Consider the following 16,769-nt stretch of genomic DNA (forward strand, 5'->3'; position numbering starts at 1 on the left):
TAAAATGGCACTCAATAGAGAAAATAAATAATTGCAATTCCATCGGACTTGGGGTTGTCCTTTTCAATCTCGAAATCGGTAAAAATTCAGTCCAAAATATATAAATCATATACTAGTACTTTTCGATTCAATATTCATTTTTCTCCGGATATGTATTAGAATATAAATACATACATGTATCATATGAAGATGTGGTATGAGCGCCAATGAAAAAAAAAAGCTCTCCATTCGGCTAAGTAACAATTTAAAAGTAAAACATTATAGGTCAAGGTATGGGCTTTAAGGTAGGCACTTAAAGTTAACCATCGAGAGACGTTAACCACCGAGAGTCAGTTTTTAGACCCACCCAGTGCACCTAAGCACGCCTACTTTTGGAGCTCTTTAGTATGAAGATAAGAAAAATATACGAAATTACGGAACTGTATACCCTGTTTTATGCTTGTCGTTGGTGTTTCTTCCGCATGCGCACAAAGCACGGTGATAGTTACGGTTACTGACTCAGGAACCTTGTATATTACATACGTTTACTAAACGTTCAGTTATCGATACACTACGATGGAATTACGGACCAGTTTAACATAAACATGGTAAATAGATAGACAGCTGATAATCATAATTGATTAAGAAATAACCTGGAAGAAGAAATGAACTATTGATTACAACAGAGACGAGAATGCCATCGTGTTTTTTCTGCTAAAAAAAGCAGGAACATTGGAGTTTATGGTTAGATTTTAAATATTTATTGTCTCCAAACTGGGTAAATTTGATATAGTAACACCCCCCCCCCCCCCCTTTTTTTGTTAAATAACTCGAGAACAACACATCTCGCTCGCTTAACAAAGTAACAATAAGAAATAATTATTGTTAGTTTCAAGAATAATTAATCGTCAAAACTTATCCCCTCCCCGACATCAAAGGAAGTTAAACGTATTATCCCAAAATTAGACCAAATTTTGATGATATAAGGACGTCTTGACAGGCTATTATTTTATTTTGTTTTGTTGGGTTTTTTTTTGCTTTGACGTCTTCCTCCTGTATGAAAAAAAACAACATAATAGACCCCCCCTTTTTCCCCATAATATAGCTTTTTAAGAAGTCATAATTATTTGGACTACCCCTGAATATATTTCAGACAGACTCTTCTCTAAAAAAATGTAAACATGATTTGAGAGAAATCTTTGGAATAGTTTTTTAAATGATTTAATTATTATGTCATGTATATAATTGACATTAACATAGTTATAAACTGAGACTACTAGTATAACACATAGTGTTATAGTAGTCTCAGCTATAAACTTTCAATTGTATTGGCCAATATGACTAACTCATATGCTCTTTCCCATAAATGTCACAATATCAATATATTACAGTAAAACTGATAGTTTGATGACATTGTTTAAGACTATTGACCTCATGTCAGCCTAAACTGAGTTTAAAACTGTAATTTATTCATTAAAACAGTTCAAGACATGTACCTTCTGAAATGTGATTGCATCAAAATTAAACCTAAGGCATAACATACTTAGTGTGCAGGAAGTGCCACCAAATAAATACTGATTTGTAAAATTAGATGATGATATTTGTGAAGTCAAAGATATTATAGCTAGTTATAACTGGTTTTAGATATAAATCTGAGTAAAAGGTTGATTTATATGTGCTCTTTCATGTTTAGATTATAATTTAAATTTAATCTTTTGAAGTTTTTTTTATTATATTAAGACATTAAAATCACAATTATTTATTTATACACAAAAAAATAATTTTTGTCCTTTTTTAGTTGAATGACTGTACACAAACATTATACACACATAATTTTGACAAAAATTTTGCAGTTTCCAGAATTTGAGGTAGAGTATAGTTAGGAATATTTTGATTTATTATGCAGATGCTTAGTTTGCCATAAACAATTATGCCCTTGAAAAGCAGAGGAAACAAAAAAGTATGAAAATAGTTGAAAAAAGTAATCATTATTACCTAGTCATATACTGTAAATAGAAAAAGAGAAAAGCACTGGTTATGATTTTATATTTTTAATAGCACTATCATTCGTCCATAACTTGGAATATATACTGGATTGAGCTTGACATTTATTTAATATCATTGACACATGGTTGCAAGAAATGAAAGATGGTAATTTAAACCTAGCAATTTTATTAAGATTTAAAAAAAAGCTTTTGATTTGGTAGAATATGACTTTCTTTGTTTAAAGCTCGACATGTATGGATTTAGTGAGACTACTGTTAGTTTATTTAAGTCGTACCTGAATAACAAAAGGTATACATTTGTAATGTTAACTCTGAACAACAACATGTAAAATTTGGTGTTCCCCAATGTTCTATACCTTGTCCTCTATTGTTTGTGCTATTTATAAATGACCTTCCCTTATGCATTAAAAATTGTGAAACAGACCTATATCGTTGTATATGCTGATGACACCACTATTCATACATCAGGGGGAAACATTTAGAAAATATAAATGATGATGTTCAAGAAGATTTATACAGGGTTGAAGAGTGGTGTAAAATGAATAACATGTTCATAGATGCAAATGAAACAAAATGTTTGATTACTGGAACAAAGCAGAAACTATTCAGACTTTTCAACCAAACTTGATAATAAATTAAAGTATTACAAAATTCTTCATGTGAAAAAATATTAGTTTCAAAATTGACAGCCCACTAAGTAACTGGAGAAATCAAATTGACCAAGGTTGTGCTAATATATCATCCAGAATATACCATCTTTCTTAAATACATTTTTTTTTATATAACTGCAAGAAAACATAATACAATGGGTGTTCTGCCTCTAATTGACTACTGTTGTATTATTTGGGATGAATGTAAAAATTGAGGGATAACAAGAATTTTAAAAATCCAAAAAAAGGGCAGCATGATAAATTCTAGATGCAGATCCGTTATCCCTCTTGGTATATAGGAGCACTATATTCTATGTTAACCCCCGCCAGTAGGTATCAACAAATACTGTTGATAGACGGTATATAGGAGCACTATATTCCATGTTAACCACCGACGGTAGGTATAGACAAATACTGGTGATAGACGGTATATAGGAGCACTAAATTGTATGTTAACCACCGACGGTAGGTATAGACAAATACTGTTGATAGACGGTATATAGGAGCACTATATTGTATGTTAACTACCGACAGTAGGTATAGACAAATACTGTTGATAGACGGTATATAGGAGCACTATATTGTATGTTAAATACCGACACTAGGTATAGACAAATACTGTTGATAGACGGTATATGGGAGCACTATATTGTATGTTAACCACCGACGGTAGGAATAGACAAATACTGTTGATAGACTATAGGAGCACTATATTGTATGTTAACCACCGACGGTAGGTATAATAGACAAATACTGTTGATAGACGGTATATAGAAGCACTATATTGTATGTTAACTACCGACAGTAGGTATAGACAAATACTGTTGATAGACGGTTTATGAGAGCACTATATTGTACGTTAACCACCGACGGTAGGTATAGACATATACTGTTGATAGACGGTATATAGGAGCACAATATTGTATGTTAACCACTGACGGAAGGTATAGACAAATACTGTTGATAGACGGTATATAGGAGCACTATATTGTATGTTAACTACCGACGGTAGGTATAGACAAATACTGTTGATAGACGGTATTTAGGAGCACTATATTGTATGTTAACTACCGACAGTAGGTATAGACAAATACTGTTGATAGACGGTATATGGGAGCACTATGTTGTATGTTAACAACCGACGATAGGAATAGACAAATACTGTTGATAGACGGTATATAGGAGCACTATATTGTATGTTAACCATCGACGGTAGGTTTAGACAAATACTGTTGATAGACGGTATATAGAAGCACTATATTGTATGTTAACTACCGACAGTAGGTATAGACAAATACTGTTGATAGACGGTATATAGGAGCATTATATTGTATGTTAACCACCGACGGTAGGTATAGACATATACTGTTGATAGATGGTATATAGGAGCACTATATTGTATGTTAACCACTGACGGTAGGTATAGCCAAATACTGTTGATAGACGGTATATAGGAGCACTATATCTTATGTTAACCACCGACGGTAGGTATAGACAAATACTGGTGATAGACGGTATATAGGAGCAACTACCGATAGTAGGTATAGACAGATACTGTTGATAGACGGTATCAAAGAGCACTATATTGTATGTAAACCAGCGACGGTAGGTATAGACAAATACTGTTGATAGACGGTATATAGGAGCACTATATTATATGTTAACCATCGACGGTAGGTATAGACAAATACTGTTGATAGACGGTATATAGGAGCACTATATTGTATGTTAACCACCGACGGTAGGTATAGACAAATACTGTTGATAGACGGTATAAAGGAGCACTATATTGTATGTTAACTACCGACGGTAGGTATAGACAAATACTGTTGATAGACGGTATATAGGAGCACTATATTGTATGTTTACCACTGACGGTAGGTATAGACATATTGTTGATAGACGGTATATAGGAGCACTATATTGTATGTTAACCAGCGACGGTAGGTATAGACAAATACTGTTGATAGACGGTATATAGAAGCACTATATTGTATGTTAACTACCGACAGTAGGTATAGACAAATACTGTTGATAGACGGTATATAGGAGCATTATATTGTATGTTAACCACTGACGGTAGGTATAGACATATACTGTTGATAGATGGTATATAGAAGAAGCACTATATTGTATGTTAACTACCGACAATAGGTATAGACAAATACTGTTGATAGACGGTATATAGAAGCACTATATTGTATGTTAACTACCGACAGTAGGTATAGACAAATACTGGTGATAGACGGTATATAGGAGCATTATATTGTATGTTAACTACCGACAGTAGGTATAGACAAATACTGTTGATAGACGGTATATAGGAGCATTATATTGTATGTTAACCACCGACGGTAGGTATAGACATATACTGTTGATAGATGGTATATAGGAGCACTATATTGTATGTTAACCACTGACGGTAGGTATAGCCAAATACTGTTGATAGACGGTATATAGGAGCACTATATCTTATGTTAACTACCGACGGTAGGTATAGACAAATACTGGTGATAGACGGTATATAGGAGCAACTACCGATAGTAGGTATAGACAGATACTGTTGATAGACGGTATCAAAGAGCACTATATTGTATGTAAACCAGCGACGGTAGGTATAGACAAATACTGTTGATAGACGGTATATAGGAGCACTATATTGTATGTTAACCACCGACGGTAGGTATAGACAAATACTGTTGATAGACGGTATATAGGAGCACTATATTGTATGTTAATTACCGACGGTAGGTATAGACAAATACTGTTGATAGACGGTATAAAGGAGCACTATATTGTATGTTAACTACCGACGGTAGGTATAGACAAATACTGTTGATAGACGGTATATAGGAGCACTATATTGTATGTTAACCACTGACGGTAGGTATAGACATATATTGTTGATAGACGGTATATAGGAGCACTATATTGTATGTTAACCAGCGACGGTAGGTATAGACAAATACTGTTGATAGAGGGTATATAGAAGCACTATATTGTATGTTAACTACCGACAGTAGGTATAGACAAATACTGTTGATAGACGGTATATAGGAGCATTATATTGTATGTTAACCACCGACGGTAGGTATAGACATATACTGTTGATAGATGGTATATAGAAGCACTATATTGTATGTTAACTACCGACAGTAGGTATAGACAAATACTGTTGATAGACGGTATATAGAAGCACTATATTGTATGTTAACTACCGACAGTAGGTATAGACAAATACTGTTGATAGACGGTATATAGGAGCATTATATTGTATGTTAACCACCGACGGTAGGTATAGACATATACTGTTGATAGATGGTATATAGAAGCACTATATTGTATGTTAACTACCGACAGTAGGTATAGACAAATACTGTTGATAGACGGTATATAGGAGCATTATATTGTATGTTAACCACCGACGGTAGGTATAGACATATACTGTTGATAGATGGTATATAAGAGCATTATATTGTATGTTAACCTCCGACGGTAGGTATAGACATATACTGTTGATAGATGGTATATAGAAGCACTATATTGTATGTTAACTACCGACAGTAGGTATAGACAAATACTGTTGATAGACGGTATATAGAAGCACTATATTGTATGTTAACTACCGACAGTAGGTATAGACAAATACTGGTGATAGACGGTATATAGGAGCATTATATTGTATGTTAACTACCGACAGTAGGTATAGACAAATACTGTTGATAGACGGTATATAGGAGCATTATATTGTATGTTAACCGCCGACGGTAGGTATAGACATATACTGTTGATAGATGGTATATAGGAGCACTATATTGTATGTTAACCACTGACGGTAGGTATAGCCAAATACTGTTGATAGACGGTATATAGGAGCACTATATCTTATGTTAACTACCGACGGTAGGTATAGACAAATACTGGTGATAGACGGTATATAGGAGCAACTACCGATAGTAGGTATAGACAGATACTGTTGATAGACGGTATCAAAGAGCACTATATTGTATGTAAACCAGCGACGGTAGGTATAGACAAATACTGTTGATAGACGGTATATAGGAGCACTATATTGTATGTTAACCACCGACGGTAGGTATAGACAAATACTGTTGATAGACGGTATATAGGAGCACTATATTGTATGTTAATTACCGACGGTAGGTATAGACAAATACTGTTGATAGACGGTATAAAGGAGCACTATATTGTATGTTAACTACCGACGGTAGGTATAGACAAATACTGTTGATAGACGGTATATAGGAGCACTATATTGTATGTTAACCACTGACGGTAGGTATAGACATATATTGTTGATAGACGGTATATAGGAGCACTATATTGTATGTTAACCAGCGACGGTAGGTATAGACAAATACTGTTGATAGAGGGTATATAGAAGCACTATATTGTATGTTAACTACCGACAGTAGGTATAGACAAATACTGTTGATAGACGGTATATAGGAGCATTATATTGTATGTTAACCACCGACGGTAGGTATAGACATATACTGTTGATAGATGGTATATAGAAGCACTATATTGTATGTTAACTACCGACAGTAGGTATAGACAAATACTGTTGATAGACGGTATATAGAAGCACTATATTGTATGTTAACTACCGACAGTAGGTATAGACAAATACTGTTGATAGACGGTATATAGGAGCATTATATTGTATGTTAACCACCGACGGTAGGTATAGACATATACTGTTGATAGATGGTATATAGAAGCACTATATTGTATGTTAACTACCGACAGTAGGTATAGACAAATACTGTTGATAGACGGTATATAGGAGCATTATATTGTATGTTAACCACCGACGGTAGGTATAGACATATACTGTTGATAGATGGTATATAGGAGCATTATATTGTATGTTAACCTCCGACGGTAGGTATAGACATATACTGTTGATAGATGGTATATAGAAGCACTATATTGTATGTTAACTACCGACAGTAGGTATAGACAAATACTGTTGATAGACGGTATATAGGAGCATTATATTGTATGTTAACCACCGACGGTAGGTACAGACATATACTGTTGATAGTTGGTATATAGGAGCATTATATTGTATGTTAACCACCGACGGTAGGTATAGACATATACTGTTGATAGATGGTATATAGGAGCACTATATTGTATGTTAACCACTGACGGTAGGTATAGCCAAATACTGTTGATAGACGGTATATAGGAGCACTATATCTTATGTTAACCACCGACGGTAGGTATAGACAAATATTGGTGATAGACGGTATATAGAAGCAACTACCGACAGTAGGTATTGACAGATACTGTTGATAGACGGTATCAAAGAGCACTATATTGTATGTAAACCAGCGACGGTAGGTATAGACAAATACTGTTGATAGACGGTATATAGAAGCACTATATTGTATGTTAACTACCGACAGTAGGTATAGACAAATACTGGTGATAGACGGTATATAGGAGCATTATATTGTATGTTAACTACCGACAGTAGGTATAGACAAATACTGTTGATAGACGGTATATAGGAGCATTATATTGTATGTTAACCACCGACGGTAGGTATAGACATATACTGTTGATAGATGGTATATAGGAGCACTATATTGTATGTTAACCACTGACGGTAGGTATAGCCAAATACTGTTGATAGACGGTATATAGGAGCACTATATCTTATGTTAACTACCGACGGTAGGTATAGACAAATACTGGTGATAGACGGTATATAGGAGCAACTACCGATAGTAGGTATAGACAGATACTGTTGATAGACGGTATCAAAGAGCACTATATTGTATGTAAACCAGCGACGGTAGGTATAGACAAATACTGTTGATAGACGGTATATAGGAGCACTATATTGTATGTTAACCACCGACGGTAGGTATAGACAAATACTGTTGATAGACGGTATATAGGAGCACTATATTGTATGTTAATTACCGACGGTAGGTATAGACAAATACTGTTGATAGACGGTATAAAGGAGCACTATATTGTATGTTAACTACCGACGGTAGGTATAGACAAATACTGTTGATAGACGGTATATAGGAGCACTATATTGTATGTTAACCACTGACGGTAGGTATAGACATATATTGTTGATAGACGGTATATAGGAGCACTATATTGTATGTTAACCAGCGACGGTAGGTATAGACAAATACTGTTGATAGAGGGTATATAGAAGCACTATATTGTATGTTAACTACCGACAGTAGGTATAGACAAATACTGTTGATAGACGGTATATAGGAGCATTATATTGTATGTTAACCACCGACGGTAGGTATAGACATATACTGTTGATAGATGGTATATAGAAGCACTATATTGTATGTTAACTACCGACAGTAGGTATAGACAAATACTGTTGATAGACGGTATATAGGAGCATTATATTGTATGTTAACCACCGACGGTAGGTATAGACATATACTGTTGATAGATGGTATATAGAAGCACTATATTGTATGTTAACTACCGACAGTAGGTATAGACAAATACTGTTGATAGACGGTATATAGGAGCATTATATTGTATGTTAACCACCGACGGTAGGTATAGACATATACTGTTGATAGATGGTATATAGGAGCATTATATTGTATGTTAACCTCCGACGGTAGGTATAGACATATACTGTTGATAGATGGTATATAGAAGCACTATATTGTATGTTAACTACCGACAGTAGGTATAGACAAATACTGTTGATAGACGGTATATAGGAGCATTATATTGTATGTTAACCACCGACGGTAGGTACAGACATATACTGTTGATAGTTGGTATATAGGAGCATTATATTGTATGTTAACCACCGACGGTAGGTATAGACATATACTGTTGATAGATGGTATATAGGAGCACTATATTGTATGTTAACCACTGACGGTAGGTATAGCCAAATACTGTTGATAGACGGTATATAGGAGCACTATATCTTATGTTAACCACCGACGGTAGGTATAGACAAATATTGGTGATAGACGGTATATAGAAGCAACTACCGACAGTAGGTATTGACAGATACTGTTGATAGACGGTATCAAAGAGCACTATATTGTATGTAAACCAGCGACGGTAGGTATAGACAAATACTGTTGATAGACGATATATAGGAGCACTATATTGTATGTTAACCACCGACGGTAGGTATAGACAAATACTGTTGATAGATAGTATAGAGGAGCACTTTATTGTATGTTAACTACCGACGGTAGGTATAGACAAATACTGTTGATAGACAGTATATAGGAGCACTATATTGTATGTTAACTACCGACAGTAGGTATAGACAAATACTGTTGATAGACGGTATATGGGAGCACTATGTTGTATGTTAACCACCGACGGTAGGTATAGACAAATACTGTTGATAGACGGTATATACATTGTAGGAGCACAATATTGTATGTTAACCATCGACGGTAGGAATAGACAAATACTGTTGATAGACGGTATATAGAAGCACTATATTGTATGTTAACTACTGACAGTAGGTATAGACAAATACTGTTGATAGACGGTATATAGGAGCATTATATTGTATGTTAACCACCGACGGTAGGTATAGACATATACTGTTGATAGATGATATATAGGAGCACTATATTGTATGTGACGGTAGGTATAGACAAATACTGTTGATAGACGGTACTATATAGAAGCACTATATTGTATGTTAACTACCGACAGTAGGTATAGACAAATACTGTTGATAGACGGTATATAGGAGCATTATAGTGTATGTTAACCACCGACGGTAGGTATAGACATATACTGTTGATAGATGGTATTTAGGAGCACTATATTGTATGTTACATGTAACTACCGACAGTAGGTATAGACAAATACTGTTGATAGACGGTTTATGGGAGCACTATATTGTATGTTAACCACCGACGGTAGGTATAGACAAATACTGTTAATAGACGGTATATAGAAGCACTATATTGTATGTTAACTACCGACAGTAGGTATAGACAAATACTGTTGATAGACGGTATATAGGAGCATTATATTGTATGTTAACCACCGACGGTAGGTATAGACATATGCTGTTGATAGGTGGTATATAGGAGCACTATATTGTATGTTAACCACTGACGGTAGGTATAGACAAATACTGTTGATAGACGGTATATAGGAGCACTATATCTTATGTTAACCACCGACGGTAGGTATAGACAAATACTGGTGATAGACGGTATATAGAAGCAACTACCGACAGTAGGTATAGACAGATACTGTTGATAGACGGTATCAAAGAGCACTATATTGTATAAACCAGCGACGGTAGGTATAGACAAATACTGTTGATAGACGGTATATAGGAGCACTATATTGTATGTTAACCACCGACGGTAGGTATAGACAAATACTGGTGATAGACGGTATATAGGAGCAACTACCGACAGTAGGTATAGACAGATACTGTTGATAGACGGTATCAAAGAGCACTATATTGTATGTTAACCAGCGACGGTAGGTATAGACAAATACTGTTGATAAACGGTATATGGGAGCACTATATTGTATGTTAACTACCGACAGTAGGTATAGACAAATACTGTTGATAGACGGTATATGGGAGCACTATATTGTATGTTAACCACCGACGGTAGGTATAGACAAACACTGTTGATAGATGGTATATAGGAGCACTATATTGTATGTTAACTACCGACGGTAGGTATAGACAAATACTGTTGATAGACAGTATATAGGAGCACTATATTGTATGTTGACTACCGACAGTAGGTATAGACAAATACTGTTGATAGACGGTTTATGGGAGCACTATATTGTATGTTAACCACCGACGGTAGGTATATACAAATACTGTTGATAGACGGTATATAGGAGCACTTTATTGCATGTTAACCACCGACGGTAGGTATAGACAAATACTGTTGATGGACGGTGCAAAGGAGTACTATATCGTATGTTAACCACTGACGGTAGGTATAGACAAATACTGTTGATAGACGGTATATAGGAGGACTGTATTGTATGTTAACCACCGACGGTAGGTATAGACAAATACTGTTGATATACGGTATATAGGAGTATTGTATTTTATGTCAAACATCGACGATAGGTATGGACAAAATCCGACAAATACTGTATACAGACAGTGTATAGAAGTACTGTATTGTATGGTAAACACTGACGGTTGGTATGGACAATTTCTGTATCATGCATCAATTGTAAATAAAAGTATCATGTGAGTGACACAGGATCATTGAAGCCTCTAGTTTTGATATTATTAATGTGGAGATCTGGTCTAATTTATCATTTTCTCTATTACATGCATGATAACTACAACAATTGAATTGAAATAAAAGTGATAATATTTCTGTTGTAGGTTATCAAGATTTAGTGTTTCCATACAAGTGACAAAGATTGAACAACAAAAACATCTCAAACTTTACAGGACAGAGTAGACTTTTTTCACTGTGCTTAGTTTTGTCTTTATGTCTAAATTATGATACCTTTGAAAAAACCAATAAAATATGGAATAACATTTATTTCTATCTTATAAAGTGGAGTGAAGAAATAAGGGGTCATTGAAAACATAAGAATATATTGCTATCATATATGCAGATCAGCAGCCCATACATTTGCTATAGCACATAAATATGGGACCAATAATTTCAAGTTGCCTTTTAAAAAAGACCTTATTAATGTTATGCGAGATACCACCAAAGACCACTAGGTGTTGATCAAATGATATTGTAAATAAGAGGGTTGTCCAAAATATTTCCAACAGCTGTTTGATATACACTACCTTAATCAAACCACAATGGTAAAAAAACAGTTTTGGTCAGTCTTAAAAGAAGCAAATATAATTTAGAAAAAGTGCAAGCTGTTTATAAAAACTACAAATAACTGCCAGTCCTAAATGTGGGTGGAGATTACCATTTAGCACAAATGAGTTTCTGGACTAAAGAACGTAATTTCGGCACAAACCGATTAATCCCTTTCAAAAACTATGTGTAGTCCCTTTTATAAAAGTGGCAGATTATCTTTCTATCTAGAGTATCTATGACAACTAACTGCTGCTCCTAGTGACGTTAGTCTTTGGTTTTTGAAAAGATTGGATATATTGTGACAATTCTTTTCTAAGGTACCGGTCTGATAAACAGGAAGTAGCCAGATTAGCTACTAAATATATGCACACTGAAATATAGTCCCTTAAAATTCCCATGGCTGTGTACATGTTCAGATACGAACTATGAAAATTTTGTTTATATCTTTAGAGAAGTAAAATCAAGTATGTATGTCTTTAGTTTTGTCAAATTGCTGTCTTGTTTTGTCCTGTTATTAGGTAACAGTACTGATACAATACTGTAAAAATACGGAGATGTGGTATGATTGCCAATGAGACGCCTACATGTATCCACTCAAGTTCAAATAAAGTGGATGTAAGCAGTTATATGCAACCATACAGCCTTCAACAATGAGAAAAATCATATCAAATAGACCCTTGTAAATAGTTGTTGATCAAATGATATTGTAAATAAGAGGGTTGTATATTTTATGACGGTATAATACTAAACCCCTAACAGGAGGGATTGTGCCTGATATTCATATGATGAAGACATAATCTTTCAATCAGTTTAATTAAGGTCTGGTTCTGGCATGTCAATAACTGCTAGTAGTCTGTTGTTATTTATGTATTATTGTCATTTTGTTTATTTTCTTTTGTTTCATATTCTGACATCGGACTCGGACTTCTCTTAAACTGAGTTTTACTGTGCGTATTGTTTCGCGTTTGTTTTTTCTACATTGGCTACAGGTATAGGGGAGGGTTGAGATCTCAAAAAACATGTTTAATCCCGCCGCAATTTTGCGCCTGTACCAAGTTAGGAGCCTCTGACCTTTGTTAGTCTTGTATGATTTATAATTTTAGTTTCTTGTGTATAATTCGGAGGTTAGTATGCCGTCCATTATCACTGAACTAGTATACATGTTTAGGGGCCAGCTGACGGACACCTCCGTGTGCGGGAGTTTCTCGCTACATTGAAGATCTATCGATGGCCTTCGGCTGTTGTCTGCTCTATGGTCGGGTTGTTGTTTCCTTGACACATTCCCCATTTCCATACTCAATTTTATAGTATGATTTACATCTGCAATAATCACGAAACAATCAGAGACAAGTTTGGGTCTAAATCTGTATGTCCCACATAATCAAATTGACCGAAGAGAGAGGCGAAAGATACTAAAGGCTTATTCAAACACATAAGTCAATAATAAAATGACAAAACCACGGCAAAAAAAAGAGAAAGATTAAAAAACAAACAACAGAATGCAAAGAACATCACAGACTGAACAAAACGAACCTCGCCAAAAAACTGGTGTGACCAAATGACTAATTTATCTCAGCCTTACATTATTTAGCAGACCCTTTATTATACCAAACCAAAGAAAGTTCTTTATGGTACAATGTTTTTGATCCATCGGTCTGTCAGTCCTGTTCTCGTTATTGCAACTCCTCTGAAACCACATAACAGAGTTTTATAAATCTTTGTAGATAATGAGGAAATTATGAAATTATCAATTCATTGATTTCCTATATACTCCTACAACAGTTTGTCATAAAATCTGTCTAAAGACCACAACAGAGTTTCATGAATTTTTTAGATAGTTAGGACATGCTATGTAAATGTGCATATTGGCAGAAAATCATGATTAATTTGTTATGCCCCACCTACGATAGTAAATGGGCATTAGTTTTTCGGTCTATGCGTCTGCTCCTTCGTCCGTTTTCTTGCTTCAGGTTAAATGTTTTGGTCAAGGTAGTTTTTGTTGAAGGTCAGGTCCAATAAACTTGAAACTTAGTACATATGTTTCCAATAATATGTTTTTTTCTAAGCTTAATGCCAAAGAAGGTTTTTTTCCCCTATTTCACGGTCCACTGAACAAAGAAAATGATAGGGCAAGTGGGGAACGGTGTACGATGGACACATTCTTGTTTTTGTCGAGCCTGCGACTTTTGTCGCAGAAAGCTCGACATAGGAATGGTGATCCGGCGGCGGCGGCGACAGCGTTAGTTCACTTCTTAAAAGCTTTATATTTTAGACGGCGAACGACCTGGATGCTTCATACTTTAAATACAGATGCAGTTTGGAAGTTTCCGTCTGTCACATGTCCATTGTCCTTGAACTCATTTTCATGGTTCAGTGACTACTTGAAAAAAAGTTAAAAGTTTTTGTAATTTCTCTCATATTATGGGTAACTATGCGTTTAGTATTTGTGTACCTTGGTCAGCATGCCCATCAGACAGTTTTCACTTGACCTCGCCATCATTTCACGGATCAATGAAAAGGGTTAAGTTTTTGGTGGTCAAGTCTATATCTCAGATATTATATGAAATATGTCTTGTATATTTGGTGTATGGAAGGATTGTAAGGTGTACATGTCCAACTTACAGGTGTCATCTGATCTTGACCTCATTTCCTTGGTTCAATGGTCAAAGTTAAGCCTTTGAGTTTTGTTCGTTTTTTCTAATACTATATGCAATAGGTCAACTTTATTTGGTGTCTGGAAATATCTTATGATGTCAGCCTCGCAAGTCTCATTTGACCTTGACCTCATTTTCGAGGTTCATTGTTCAGTGTTTAGTTTTTGTGCCAAGTGTCATCTGACCTTGACCTGATTTGTATTGAATGATTGTAAGGTGTAAATGTATTCCTCATTTTGGTCATATGACCTTGATGTCATTTTCTTTGGTCATGTTATTAATAAGTTTATGTGATAATTGTAGTAAAACTTTATATTTAGGTCTATCAACATTAATAAGGCGAGAAATTTCAACGTGTGTACTCTTGTTAGGAATTAGGAACTATGCCTTCTGAACTTAGAATTTCGGCCTAAATATACTTCTGCATATCTTCTGAAATTACACAACAGAATTTCATGCGTGTTTGAACTAAATAATCTGTTGAAATTTTGTTTGCTTAGTGACAATGTCGGGCTGTGAAGTATGTGAGCGTGCTCACAAAGGTTCTTTGATTACACACAGTCAACGCATTGTCTGTGCTTCCCAGATACAGTATGTATGCATTTTCTTTGTTGTAAATTAAATTAAGTTTATGTATTGTACGTCGTTCTTAGTCTTTATACATTGTTTATATGCTTTGACTATGAGTCTAAGATACTTCTATTGTCGGTATATCTTAGATTTAGTCGGTTAACACTGTCTATGGATCAGAGACACAGTATGTATACATTGTAAGTTGTTCCAAGTTGAAATAAAAGTCTGTATGTTTTGCCTGTTACTGCAAGATAAAATGTGTGCACTGCCTGTGGCTCTTATATACAGTCTGTATGCATTTTCTGTATGCTTTATCTATGGGTCTAGTTTTTAGATACAGTCTGTATACAAACTGTATCTCTGACCCATATACAGTGTCCAAAAAAACTCTGTTTTAAGATCTCTAAACCATATACAGTGTGAAAAAGATCTTTGGTTCTAAGATGCATTTTGTTTGATTGGCTGAATGCTTAGTATATATTGGTTTCGATATATGGTCTGTATGTATTGTATGGATCTTATATATTTGTATTTTTTTCCATCTGATGAGTAAGCCTTTTTCAACTGATTTTTATAGTTCGTTCTTATGTTGTACTGTTACACCAAAGTCCCAGGTTTTTGGAGGTTTGGGATCCCGCTAACATGTTTAACCCCACCACATTCTGTATGTATGTGCCTGTCCCAAGTTAGGAGACTGTAATTCAGTGGTTGTCGTTTGTTTATATGTTACATATTTGTTTTTCGTTCATTTTTTGTATATAAATTAGGTCGTTAGTTTTTTCGTTTAAATTGTTTCACATTGTCAATTCGGGACTTGTTATAGGTGACTATGCGATATGGGCTGTGCTCATTGTTGAAGGCCGTTTGGTGACCTATAGTTGTTAATTTCTGTGCCATTTTGGTCTCTTGTGGAGAGTTGTCAGTAGTGTTTGTGGGACAGAATGAACCCATAAAGGTGGACGTCGGACGCTGACGCTTTATTTGGACCTGGGTGTGAACGCCGACGCCATATTTGGGCCTTAACGCGGACGCCATGGTCGACCATGAAATCGGGACGCGAATTTGAGG

At 35.1% G+C, this 16,769-nt stretch overlaps 1 long non-coding RNA gene across 1 annotated transcript; it reads left to right on the forward strand.

The window, feature by feature from the left end:
• Positions 1-1,815: 1,815 nt before the first annotated feature.
• Positions 1,816-12,188, forward strand: LOC139497903 (uncharacterized). The gene is made up of 2 exons (XR_011657761.1): positions 1,816-1,847; positions 12,030-12,188. It is a non-coding gene; the product is annotated as an uncharacterized lncRNA (long non-coding RNA).
• The last annotated feature ends 4,581 nt before the right edge of the window (positions 12,189-16,769 follow it).

This window comes from Mytilus edulis, chromosome 12 (assembly GCF_963676685.1).
Source record: "Mytilus edulis chromosome 12, xbMytEdul2.2, whole genome shotgun sequence".
Lineage (NCBI taxonomy): Eukaryota > Metazoa > Mollusca > Bivalvia > Mytilida > Mytilidae > Mytilus > Mytilus edulis.